This window comes from Euphorbia lathyris, chromosome 7 (genome assembly GCF_963576675.1).
Source record: "Euphorbia lathyris chromosome 7, ddEupLath1.1, whole genome shotgun sequence".
Classification (NCBI taxonomy): domain Eukaryota; kingdom Viridiplantae; phylum Streptophyta; class Magnoliopsida; order Malpighiales; family Euphorbiaceae; genus Euphorbia; species Euphorbia lathyris.
This window is the reverse complement of record NC_088916.1, coordinates 47113969-47128520: the sequence shown is the minus strand read 5'-3', so window position 1 is coordinate 47128520 and position 14552 is coordinate 47113969.

The window sequence follows — 14552 nt, the reverse complement described above, 5'->3', positions numbered from 1 at the left end:
GTTAAGCGAGGGTGATGCAGATGTAGCTTGAGGCTGAGATCTATTACATATATAAAAAAATTGTTTAGTTAGTAGAGAATGACGTAGGATTGAAGTATAAAGTTGTTTTTTTTTTCAATTAAACATATTGATTTAACAAAAAAAAAAAAAAAAACAATATTCATGTAGATTTAATACGTGGATTCTCCCAGAATTTAGAGTTGGGTTCTTCCTTTTCTGCGGAGCTCTAGGCTATTCTTACTGGAATCAATCTTGCTAAAAGGCTGGGTGTTAAGAAGCTCTCTGTGGAGTCTGATAATTTGGAAGCAATCAAAATGATTTCTGAGAATCATTCTATGGGTCTTAACAGTCGCAACCTCATCAAAGCTATTAAAAGGCTTTGCTCCTCCTTTGAGTTCGTAGAGTTCAGACACATTTTTAGAGAGCAGAATCGTGTTGCTGATCGCTTGGCGACGGCGGGCCATGAAGGGACGTTAGGCGTTACTACCCTTCATGTTTCCCCTAATTTCATCTCTCCTCTTCTCTTAGAAGATAAGATTGGGGTTAGCTTCCCTAGGCTAATTCCTGGGTAGTTTGTTGTTGTTCGTTTTTCTTTTCCTTTTCTACCAAAAAGAAATACGTGGATAAATAAGTAATTTTTTTCTTATTTATCTACATATTAAGTTTATATAGAAAAAAATTTAAAAATTTGTTATATTGATATGCCACATGTTAAAAGTTGTGTCATATGGAAAAAGAATTAACTAATCGATTAGTTTTCCATATAAAATAAGTTAAATATCACGTATGGAAATACTCTAGGAGTACATGCTATTAAATAATATCATATGGGCCAAAAGACAAAATTTTGGCACAAAGATCAAATAAGGGTTTGATTTTTTTTTCAAAAATAAAAGTACATGTAAGAGTTACGTGTGAGATGGGTTTGATATAATTTCGGTATTTGGAAATCTTAAGAATTGTACTTAATAAAAGTCAAAAGTACAATTCAGTTTGTTTTAATTATAAAAAGGTAATTATTTAATTCGATTCTCAATTTTTTATTTGAATATTCATCCCAATTCAAGAATCCCTAACAAATTTGCTCAGTAATATTGCAAATTTAAAAATTTTCAAATTAAATTGCACCTAATGTAAGTAATGGTACAACTCGGTTCAATTCAAATGGCTTAATTATTTGGGTATAGGTCGAGTTTAAGAACCTTCAATATTCATGCTTAACACTAGTGATACCATGCGAATATAAACACGCCCATATGGCACTTACAAAGCCCGAACAACCACCTGGGAAAGAGAACACGTGGAGTCATCACAGTGAATATACTCAGTGTGATCCAGCCTTAGGGTTTTGGCTCGGGAAGTCTCTATAGACTCTGTGAAAAATTCACCAATGATAGCAATCACACCCAATCCCGTAAATAACGGACCGACTGGGCTTGAGGATAATAATCCTCGATAAACAGGCGCATGTTCATTTATCAACAGGTGACACATAGCATGCCATGTTAGGGTTTTACATCCTATAGATAATTGTTTTAGGATATAAATTATTTGTAAATGAATTGTTCTTTTATCAATCATTTGTTTTATGAGATATAGCATGATTAACAATATAAAGGCACTAAATCTTTTATCACAACTAATCAAGATAAATAAAACAAAATCCCAAATTTATTTAAGTAATCATAAAGTGTTCATACAAGCATAAAGTGAAACTATACTTTATAATAAGCCAATAAACTTAAAGCTGCTCTAAGTCAAGTAATATGTTTAGTGATTAACATATTGCTGTTAAAACTTGCATGTAATAATGTCTTCTATTATGAACAGAGAGCTGATCTCACAAGCTTTAGATATTGAGATATCTAGGCAGTTATATGGATTCAGTGAAGGAGTTCATACAAGCATAAAATGAGACTATACTTTATAATAAGCCAATAAACTTAAAGCTGCTCTAAGTCAAGTAATATGTTTGGGGATTAACATATTGCTGTTGAGACTTGCATGTAGTAATGTCTTCTATTGTGAACAGAGAGCTGATCTCACAAGCTTTAGATATTGAGATATCTAGGCAGATATATGGATTCGGTGAAGGAGTTCATTAGGATTAGGGACTCGACTTGAGATAAAAGGATGGATTTATCTAATGTTACATGTTTCATCTCAAAGGTATTAATTGGTGATTCTGGATTATGGAGTATGATGCTTTGACTTTATTTAAACACGTTCCATAACATGAGGGCTCATGAGGTGTGTGCGAGCAGGCGTTAGGTATCACATAAAGTAATTGCATGATAGTTAATGTTAGATTGAGCATTCCTCACTCCCGATAGATCGGAGATATATCCATAGCCTCTTATGGAGAATTAACTTGAAATCCTTGCAAGGTGATAAGGTTAAGGGTGGAAATGACGATTTCACTTAACCTATCTATTCAGGATTAATTCTACCTAGACAAGTAAACCAAACATCCCATTATATGTAACTTGACATATTCCATAGTTACGGATTCGTTTAAGGATATAGCTGATGAAGGATCGAATTATAGGAGACCTAATATGGAAAGGTAAACGTCAGTATCAATCTGGATTCTTATTGCACTAGGGGAATGTTTACGGTTCTGCTATTCACAGTCTGCTCACTTATTCTGTTATACACTTAGTTGAATTTAATATGTTTAAATTAGTTTTCAATAACTGTATACGACTAGTAGCGGTAAGAACCTAATGGGTCACATATGGGACTTGGAACTGGAGGACGGAATGCTAATTCTAGAGTGGATATAAAGGAGGCCAAAATTTATATAGTATGGGGGTAAATTCATTTAATTCATTTATTTAGATAATTACAATTGGATTTTAGTTATGGTTAAATCAATTATGGGATAATATTAATTAGTAAGTATAATAAGATTGTATCTCTAAACTATTATCCTAACATAAATAGATATTCTAATGGGATTAGAATTAGAATTATTATTTATATTTATATTAGATAGATAATAATAATAATAATAATTGTATTTATTTATTTAATTAGTAAACTTATTTGGATTAGGATTCTACTTAAGTGTTTTAACCTAATAAGATTAGGGTTAGAAAATTGAAAAGCTATAAATAACCCATCCCCCTTGAGTATTTCGGCCAAGCAAAATAAGATAGAAGAAAATTCTTCCGACTCCCACTCGACTAATTACCTTTTTCGTTTACTCTCTCTTTGATCCTGTGTTGATTTCTTTAAAGGCAATCTATTTTGATTGCTATTCATTGGTTGATTACTAATCGTTTCTTTTGTTTATTTGTGTTCGTGATAAGACAGTTGATTTCTACGTGGGCACTTCATTTGCAACGCTGGACAGTTCTTCAAGAAATGTACACACGTTTAATCCCTTTTAATATGAAATAATGATTAATGGATCTTGGAAAAAAGGAAAATAGATAAAGTAGATAAAAAAAGTATATTTCCGTTACACCTACGTTTCTCTATTTTCTTTCAGTGGTATCAAAGCCAGGTTAAATCCGTTATTTCATATATGAAAATATTAAATATTAAACACGATTTATAGGATTTATGATTAGGGTAATTAATAAATGTGATTTGTTAATTAATCAAAGAATACATTGTTGTTTCAATTATTTGATAATTAAATTTATATTTTGGAATTAATTTTAATTTGATTAAAATTGTTTATTAAATTACAATAATAAAAAGAAAGTACGCGGCTGTGAAATTGGCTGTTTCCATAGGCAGCAGCTCATCGCCACTGCCTTGTGGCAGTAGCGTGGCCAAGATGTCTCGAGACAGCTCGGCCACACCGAACCTGAATTTAAAATTGTTTAAATTTTTTATTTTATGTATTATTTAATTTTCAGAATATCTCGTTTTAGGTTATTTGTGTTTTGATTAGTTTTGCAAAAGTTGTTTAATATTTTTAAATTAATTGTATTTGATACGGTTAAATTAAAATTTACATAAATTTTTGTGAAATAATTAAATGCATATAATCTATATTTTGTATAGTTATATTTTAGAATCTAATTAATTAAGTTTATAGTTGATATATTTTAATTTGAATAAAATATAAAAGATACAAAATTAATTAAAAGGTTTAAATTGATTGTGAATTAATTAAACGGTTAATTTGGATTAACTAAACTTACATAAAATAGTTTCATGTAATTAACCAATTAAATTTATTTAATTGAGTCTTGCCAGGATTGACGTTATGGACATTATTAGACCTCTCTATAATTGTTGTTTTTGTCTTTTGGTATTTTGGAAAACAGGGCATGCATGTCGTGCCTTATCTCTTAAATCGCTTAAAATTAGCCGAAGTTATTTTAGTAGTATAAAAATTGATATTGTTGTAATTTCAAGGTGTCTAGGAAAAGACGGAGGACCTAAAGGATCAAAATATGTAATAGTTAGTATATTTTTCCCTAGAGTTGGCTTTTCATTCCGTTTCTGGCTGAACAGAATAAATTTAGATAATATGTTCATAACGGCCAATGGTAATTTTTGTGTGTCTACGCATGCTAAAGTAAATCAAAACTAGGGTAGATTATGAGACTTTAATAAGTCCCTCACTAAACAAAAGCTAAGTCAATAAATAAGTTATAAATCGGTTTCCCCCTAATATTATAATTCAGCACGACTATTTGGGGGCCTTAGGGTGATTGAGAGTCTCAACACTCGGGGTTCAATGGATAACACCTGAATTGAATTTTTTTTTTCACGAATATAAGGTTAACGACTTAAACTAGTCTAGAGTAATTGAGCGAGTCATCCAGATTATTTGAAGTTGGTGGACAATATGTGTTGGAATTGATATTAAAACATATAGTTACTAATGTGGTTAGTAACCCAACAACTTAGGAATCATATAGTTGATGTGATTGATTACATGAATCTACCTATTGAATAAAGCTAACCTGCTTGATTCATTCTAGGCGAAACTTCACTAAAAAGTTTGTGAAATTCTTCGAGTTAATATAGAGGGTTATTAATTTGGTAAAATAGTGAGAGCAATTTACACATGCAAAGTACTATGTTTAAATTGAACACTTAAAACAAATGAATAACATTCGTCACTCTATCTCACTCTCATGTTATAAAATCAAATACTTGAAATCATGTCTAAAATGGATATGCGTAATATTCTTACCGATAACAAACTAAATGGTTCAAATTTCATCGACTAGTTTCACAACCTCAAAATTGTTTTGAAGTTTGAAAAGATTGGGTATGTATTAGATATATTGTACCCACCGTTCCGGCTAATGATGCTCCTATTGAGGAGATTGATGTTTACGAGAAGCATCGATCAAATGACGAACATGCATGATGTATCATACTTGCGGCTATGACACCAGAGCTATAAAGGAAATATGAGAACATGAATGCATATTCTATGATCATGCACTTGAAGGAGCTGTTTGAGAAACAGACTCGATGCAAACGCTATGATATAGCGAAGTTGTTGTTTCACTCTAAGATGCAGGAAGGCTCTTCTGTCATGACACATTGTGTCAAAATGATTGTCATTACCAAGCTTTCTAGCATTGGATTTGTGATGGATCATGAATTCAGTGTCAATTTAGTTCTATAGTCCCTACCCTTAGAGTTATTCACAGTTCATTATGAACTCTCAGATGAATGACTTATAGACCTCTCTTGAAGAGCTCTTGAATATGCTCAAGTCTATTGAGCCCAATCTGAAGAAAGGCAAAGTAATGTCAGCACTTGTTATTGAGGGATCTCACAAAAAAGGGAAGTTTCCAAATTCTAAAGATTCCAAGAAGAACAAGGGCGTGAAACCAAGTCAAGCCAAAAGTAAGCAAGTGAAGAAGCCCAAAGAAGAATGCCACTTCTATAACAAGAACATAAGCCTGAACCCCCCCCCCCCCCCCTGAAACCATACATAGGATTTAATCAAAGGATCCCTCATCCTAAATTGTGTCTTCTATTAGGCATGAAATTGACTACATTAAAAGGTGTTAATTATAATGAATTAAGGGTGTTTGTAGTGCTTTATTACATGAAAGAAGACCTTATAGGTGTTTGTATGCAGATAAGGAAAGACTTAGCCGAATAGACTGGAAGCAGCCTGTTCGCACAACCAAGAGGAGATTATGCCATTCTTTGATCCAGCGATCAAACGCTGGAACCCCTGATGATGGACAGCGACTAGACGGGAAGCAGGTACGACAGTAGCTGCTGGCAGAGAGGCGGAGAAGTGAAGGCATAAAGTAACAAGATGAAAAGAAAGCTCGACCCTTGAGTGTTCAAGGGTCAAAATGATCTTCAACCACTTTTAGCAATTTTTAGATTTCTGAACTTTTGACTTTGTTTTGTAATATATTTTGTGCGGATACTTACCAAGTACCGTTTTAGACTCGGACCTTTCCTTTAAATAGAGGTAGTAATGAAGGAAAGGTATCAGAGATTGGAAAAAAGAAAAAAGATAGACTTTTTGGAAGGAGAGAGAGCTGCATAGATGGAGTTTCAGAGCTTTGAACTATCTGATTGCTCACTCGCCTGTATGAGTGAGTAATCCTTTTGAATGGGCTCGGCCAGTCGGGGCCGGTAATGTAAGTTTTTCCAAGTCTAGCAATGAATGAATGATGTTAATGCATGAAGTGTTTATTGAAGCTTTATATTCCAATGCTTGAGCATGTATGTTTGTGTTAAATGAATGATAGGAAACTGCTTTCATCTTCACTGAACTCTCTATCAAACATCCAACCCCGAAGCAGAAATGTTAGGTGGTTTTACCAAGGGTTTTCTCATAAGAAATGTTGTTTCAATCTTATTGCAAGAAAGAACAAACCTTTAGGACGCTACGGGTTTTAGTAAATTTTAGAATCTTAAGAACACACGAGAGTTGACTTAAGTGAGATTTAAAACAGAAACCTTGGCTTCAGTTGCATCATTCATGATTTGTTTGATTGTTGTGAAGCTTACAGTAACCTGTTCCGCTGTGCTTAGCCTGTTCTCCTTATTATCATCATCAATCAATCATTTTCACACGTCAAGCAACTTGTTTAGTCATTAGTCTTCACAACTACCAACATCTGTCAATACAAAAGAATCAAACACTACGAGCACCCTGTTCATAAAGTATTTCTCATAAACTTTGGACATCAATCCCTGTGGATACGATACTTGACTTATCACTTTATTACTTGTATCTAGTGCACTTGCTAGAGTCCATTAAGGATACAACATCTTCCATTAATTCACCTTCTACCCTGTTAGATTTATCAATTTGTAACGAATAGTCCTTGTGTTCGATCTCATACTTAGCACATTATTACTTGTTGCGATAGGGTACACTTGTCCTGTTAAATGCCATATATTTTGCGAGCATCGTTATCTAATTGAAACCATCCACAATGGTGATGGGTTTTCGATGCTATCAGCATAAGTTGTGAGCTTGTGGTTAGAGCATCGCAAACTTCATCACCGTGCTCACTTTTCAACGAGTACAATCCAAGTGGCAATTATATTGTAAAGGGTTATGTATGTGCATTGGTATGAATGTTCATTAGGCATGTAGCTGATTAGGCATAGTCTAAAGCTATAAATGTTCATTATGATATGGGAATACTCTTATACCTATGAGCGATACTGCTAGAACTGATTGAGTATGTGTATGTGTATAAAGCATGTTGGCTTGTTTTATGTTCTGTTTAGGAACCTAGAACTGATTGAGTTTGTGTATGAATGTTCATTGGGCATGTAGCTGTTTAGGCATAGTCTAAAGCTATGAATGTTCATTGTGATATGTGAATACTCTTATAATGTTCCTTTTCACTTGGCTTGTTAACGTACAAAAAAGCATTCATCATGGTGATAGGTTTATGATGCATTCAGCACAAAGAGAGTCCCTTGTGGTGACAGCATCATAAACCTCATTACCAAGTTCATTGTTCAATGAGTACAATCCAAGTGGGAGGAACATTGTAAAAGGGTCAATTTAGGATACTTGCATGTTCTGATATGCCTTGCAAATGATAAGATGTCTTTTGATATGACTTGAATATAGATATACATATGAACTGAATAACAAGCTTTAAGTTATATTACAAAAGGGGGGGTTGAGTGTTGCCTTTTGATTCTCCTTCAAATTCCAAATCTCCTTTCTATTAGTCAAGATAGTTTAGGAGATATGGAATTTAAAGGAGAACCACATTTGGAGCCCCTCATATCCACATTGCATACTCCTCAGTCCATCTCCAGGCGAGCCCCTCATACTCTTCCTTATTGCTGAGGTATTGCTCAGCAACTGCTTCTTACCCAGGAAATGGTGCCTCAATGTGGGGTTGTAGTAGTAGATCATATATGTGCCACATCAGATACAAAATGCATAGAATAATTAGATCACAAACATGATTAAGTATTTATCAAATGAAATAGATAAATGGTGGCATATCTATACCGTGGCAGTGGGAAAGGGAGGGTGAGTAAGGAGACGGGGAAGATAAATCATCCCTTGAGGAGCCACGTTAAGATGATAGATCTTATTCCAGAAGTGAAACTGAGAGACATTGATTAGTGTATGTGTATACAATGTCATGTAGGCTTATATATCTTAATGAGATAAGTTAATATTACCGTTGGAGGTCTGTTTGGGAAATTCGAAGGGTAGTTGATTCTGATTTCAAATACACCCCTTTCAGAATTTAAAAAAAAAATAGAAGACGAAAAAAAGAAGAAGAAGAGAAGAGAGAGAGGAAGAAGAAGAAGAAGAAGAAGAAGAAAAGAAAGGAGGAAGAGGAAGAAGAATAATAGAAGAAGGAGAGAGGAGAGGAGGAAGAACCATGGAAGAAGAAGGAGAGAGAGAGAGAAAGAAAATAAAAAAAATTGGTTTTTCCCGTTTTACCCTTTGCCACGTCATCAAATTAAACGGTGTTAAGTCATTTTCCATTTTTTTGTAATGGCGTATAACATGGTCCTTTTTTGGCAGTTTTAATTATTAGTATGTCATGTGATGACATTAAAGGTAACGGTAGTACTAAATAAGCTGCATCGTAACAAGAGTAAGATGACAGTACACAAATAGGCTAATGTTATGTGCCGTGCCGTAATATGACAGAACCTAACTGTCGTTTGAAGGTGCAACAGACGGCAGCGAACCCTGTGACAGATTTATATCTCGCGGGACGACGGTTTTTAACCGTCATCTGAGAGGCTATTTGGTGTAGTGCATCTAACAGATGAGGATGATTTCAGATCCCAAATAAGATACTTATTTATTCTAAATGGGGCCACAACCAATTGAAATAGTTCCAAGAAGGAAAATGTTGCCTCCTCTACAAACGAGTTAGAGTACACCGCATCTGCGAAAGTGGCAAAGGAGGCAGTTTGGATTAGGAAGTTCATGACCGAACTAGGACTGGTGCTTGACATTGCTAATCATATTACTTTGTACTGTGATAGCAATGGAGCCATTGCACAAGCAAAGGAACCACAGTCTCATAATGCATCCAAGCACTATCTCAAGCGATATCATCTTATCTGAGATATTATAGCCATATGAGATGTGAGAATAGAAAGAGTACCTATAGAGGAAAATGTTGCAGATCTATTAACGAAGGCCTTAACCCAAAGAGTTCATGGTCATCATTTGAATTCTTATGGGATTAGTTTTAGAAACAATTGGCTTTAGTCCAAGTGGGAGATGTTAGGGTTTTATGTCCTATAGACAATTGTTTAGGATATAAACTATTTGTAAATGAATTGTTCTTTTATCAATTATTTATTTTATGAGATATAGTATGATTAACTATATAAAGGCATTAAAGCTTTTATCACAACTAATCAGGTTAAATAAAAGGAAATCCAAAGTTTATTTAAGTAATCATAAAGTGTTCATACAAGCATGAAGTGAGACTATACTTTATAATAAACCAATAAATTTAAAGATGCCCCAAGTCAAGTAATATGTTTAGGGATTAATATAATGTTGTTGAGACTTGCATGTAATAATTGTTGGGGTTTATGTCCTACAGACAATTGTTTTAGGATATAAATATTAATGAATAAATTGTTTATTTAAATCGTTTGTTTTAATAAGATATAGTATGATTAACTATATATGAAGGCATTAATCTTTTATAAGTAAAAACAATCCCAAGTTTGTTTGAAGTAGTTATAAAGTTTTCATACAAGCATGAAGTGAGACTATACTTTATAATAAGTCAATAAACTTAAAATCAACCCAAGTCAAGTAATATGTTAAAGGGGTTGACATATTACTGTTGAGACTTGCATGTAATAGTGTTTTCTGTCGAGACAGAGAGCTGATCTCACAAGCTTTAGATATGGAGATATCTAGACAGTTACATGGATCCAGTGAAAGAGTTCATTAGGATTGGGACCCGACTTGAGGTAACAGTATGGATAGATTTATCTAAGTGTCAACTGTTCATCTCATTGATGTTAGTAGGTATAAGTAATCCTCAGACTTGGACTACTGGAATTTGAGTAAACCAAACGACTAAGATAGGTATTACGTACCATAAACGAGATGGACAAAATTCATGAAATTCTGTCATGAATCTAAATAGGACTTGGATTCGACGATTAACTTGTCATATGATGAGACGACATTGTTGAATGTCTTTATATGACTGACTCGAGGATCATAAGTCGTTGGCGGCATTCGGGGTATGCCTAATTGACTTGATAAAAACTAACTCGAGGATCATAAGTCATTGATGGTATTCAGGGTATGCCTAATTGACTTGATGAAAACTGACTCGAGTATCATAAGTCGTTGACGACATTCTAGCTATGCCTAATTGACTTTATGAAAACTGACTCGGGGATCATAAGTCGTTGATGGTATTCGGAGTATGCCTAATTGACTTGATGAAAATTGACTCGAGGATCATAAGTCGTTGATGGCATTCTGGGTATGCCTAATTGACTTGATGAAAACTGACTCGAGGATCATAAGTCGTTGACGACATTCGAGGTATGCCTAATTGATTTGATGAAAATTGACTCGAGGATCATAAGTCGTTGATGGCATCCAGGGTATGCCTAATTGACTTGATGAAAATTGACTCAAAAAAACTTATTAGGTAAAGACATATTGTCATGTCACAACATATATGATATGCCTCCAGACTCGAAGGATATTTCCAAACAAGATCGATTTTGATTCTCAATTTATGGACATAAAGACCTAACTCTAAGACTTTGTCCTGACATAAAAAGACGTTAGCATGGACACGTTAAGTGATGACTTTATGTGATGCTTTGTATGTGTTGATATTATTTACAAGTGTAAAACGAAAGGTACTTTACATCAGGAAATAAAATACATCATAAATTGCAAATGAAGTAAAAAGCGAAACGAGACGTTTTAAGCATTTTTTAGACTTCGCTCCCTTCCAACCTTATTTCTCCAAATCGATTGGTCAATTCATCTTTCCTAGGAATTGGCTTTATTTATTCATCAACGGGGGACAAATAAACTCATTCTCTCATAGTAACCGAATGCAAGTTTTGGTATCCTAAAAGGAAATTACTAGGACTGCTTATATGAGCTTCAGACTGACCTGATTGAGGGTACTTTTATAGGCTCCTATAACACGATATACTTATCCTATGTCTCTCATTGTTTAGGAGTTCTAGCGATTTGTAGGGGTACAACTATGAGTGTTTTACAAACATGCACACCCAAGGCTTCCATGAACACGAGGAATGTACACATCGTTAAAACGGGGCTAATAGGGTAATGGTGCAAACTGTGCAAATGTCTTGAAGTGATGCAACATACATATTTTAATATAAGACAATTTTAGGCTCATTAATCGTTAGACCCTTAGTGTTGTTTAAGTCTCTTACTTTATCCCCAGCAGAGTCGCCACTGTGAGCGGCATCGGAACCCGATTACCCTTTAATCTCGCGAGGGAGGATGGATTTCCGGCAAGTGGGATTCCATTTTTACATATCACCGTCACTTTCTGTTTTTAAGGACGATGCTTAGCGTGTCCCTTCCGGTGTATGCATTCTTTTATGTTTATACTTTAATCTTTTATCATGATTTTAGATTAAAGTATTTATATCAGAGTCGCCACCCGAATTTAATGCTCGGGAACATGTCAAAAAATTAGTTAGCACACGGGTTTACAACATGCTATCTCTTCAGAGTTAGGTTCGGGACTTACACGGTTCAAAGGTCTGATTAATAAATGCTTAGACTTGTCTTTCATTAAAATAGCATAATATTTCTATTCCAGATTCAGTTATATATCGTTTTGAACGTTCGAAAGCGATAAATAAATACTGAAATATAAATTATTACATCATTTTCACCAATGACACAAATAGCCATAATACATCAAATCTAGCCCTAGGAAATAAATCTATTAAATCTGCAAGACAATAAACGTTAGTTGCGGGTGCTTTGGGACCCGTATTTTAGATTTAAACTACGTCACCGGACTCAATCAAATGGGACTCATTTATTCCTAAAATCTAACATGTAGCATGCAATTATTCTGAAGCCTAATTTAGTCGTCTAAATGGATTTTAATAAAAATGCCCAAAATACCCTTATCCCGTGATTGTTTTTATCTTCATTTGCAAAAGTGGACAAAATGTATTAAATTTACCAAAAAATGGAAATCTAAACTACCCGAACAAGAAAACAGTTTTCTGCCCGAAAAGTTCCATGTTACTGAACTAGGATGATCCCCGGTCGGTAACAGGGGTCCTCGATCAAGGAAGGTATCCCCGATTGAGGATTGCCTTTTCGGCAGAGCCTCTGTTTTAGTGTCAGAACCAGAAAACAAGGGGAGAAATGTACAAAATTAATAAAACAATGAGCAAATAGTAGGGAACGAGCTTTTAAAACCCTTCAGATGTTACCTCTGGAACGCTTTTCCAGTTTTTGTGTTAGGTAGGCCGACGTACGCATGATTGTGACTTTGAGAAACAACCCAGACCCGTGCAGCAAGCAATTGACATGATCAAAATGTGGCATTCCACTAGACTAGACCGAAAACTACCAATTTGAAGTAGATTTGACCCAAAAGATCAATTTTGTAAGTGTAATAACTTCAGAATTGACAAATTAGTGAAGAACTGTTGTAGGAAACGTGTTTCTTCGACTAATATCTTTGAAATAATATGTGCTTGGGTGTTTGAACCTCTCAAAATGATTCGTTTTGGTAAGATTTGTGTAGGAAAACCTCTCATTTTCACTCACTTTCACTTGGTTTCAAATGATTTTCACTTAATTTCCTTTCTTTCTTTTTTTTTGTCTCAAAATATGTTTCTGAACTTCTGTACCCCCCCCCCCCCCCCCCCCGTCCTGGCTATCAAAAAACTGGCTAAAAACTGTCCGAAACCGTCAAGGATCCCCGATTGAAGACCCCCATCCCCGATCAGGGAACAGGTCCTCGATCGAAGGTCCTTTTTTACTTCGAGTATTTTTTAATATAGAAATGATAAATCAAAATAGAATTTGGTCGAATAAAGTAAAACGAACTAAAACGCCTCAGCAAAGGGGGTCCGGGTCCTTAGATCCTATCTCGCACAACGCATTGTGCGAAGCCCACCTACACCAACTGTTAGCTAGAGTGTAACATAGACTCATTACTAGGGCCGGAAAAAGTTCGTGCTCACAACAGAGTACATGGCTCTTGCAAAAACTTCCTGCGAAATCTAATGGCTTACTTTATTTACTGCAAGTTGTTGGTTTTCCTCCTTATAAACATGCTATTACATATTGTGACAATAAGACTGCAGTTTATTTGGCACACAATTCCACCTTTCATGAAAGAGATTGATTGACATTTTCTACGAAAAAAGATACAATTTAGACTTGTGAAATTGTTGCACATTGCAACCAAGCATCAGTTAACAGATATACCTACGGGTGTTCATCGGTCGGTTCGGTCTGAAAACCGAACCGAACCGAAATAACCAAAAACTGAATAGCCTCAAAAATAAAAACCGAACCTAACCAAATAATCTAATAATATAATTCTAAATCAAATATAACTTACAATAATAAATAACATACATTAATTATGTAATAAATCTAATTTCTAATTATATTTAATTTATTTCGGTCTATTTGGTTAATTCGGTAATTTTGATTTGAAAACCGAACCAATCGAAATTACCGAAATATTATAAAAATAAAACCGACCGAACCTAATCTACCAAAAATCGAATAGAAAAACCGAAATTCATTGGTTCGATCGGTTATTTCGATTCGGTTCGGTTTTTGAACACCCCTAAATATACTCACAAAACAGTTACCAGTTTGATTGAGCAATTGGATTTACTCAGTATTCACCATCCAGTATGAGGAGGATATTAGAAATACTATTATATTAAATTGAAGGGTAGTTTAGTAATTGTTGTAGAGGATAAGGATAAGAGGGTATGTAATGTTTGAAGCCCATATAAGTTGTTGTAGAGAATTGATTGAATTTCTTCAATCTCTAGAATGCTTGTGTTCTACTGGAAGGGTTACAAGTAGAGTAGAGTAGGCAGCATAGGAAGAAAAATAATAAAGTGGTTAG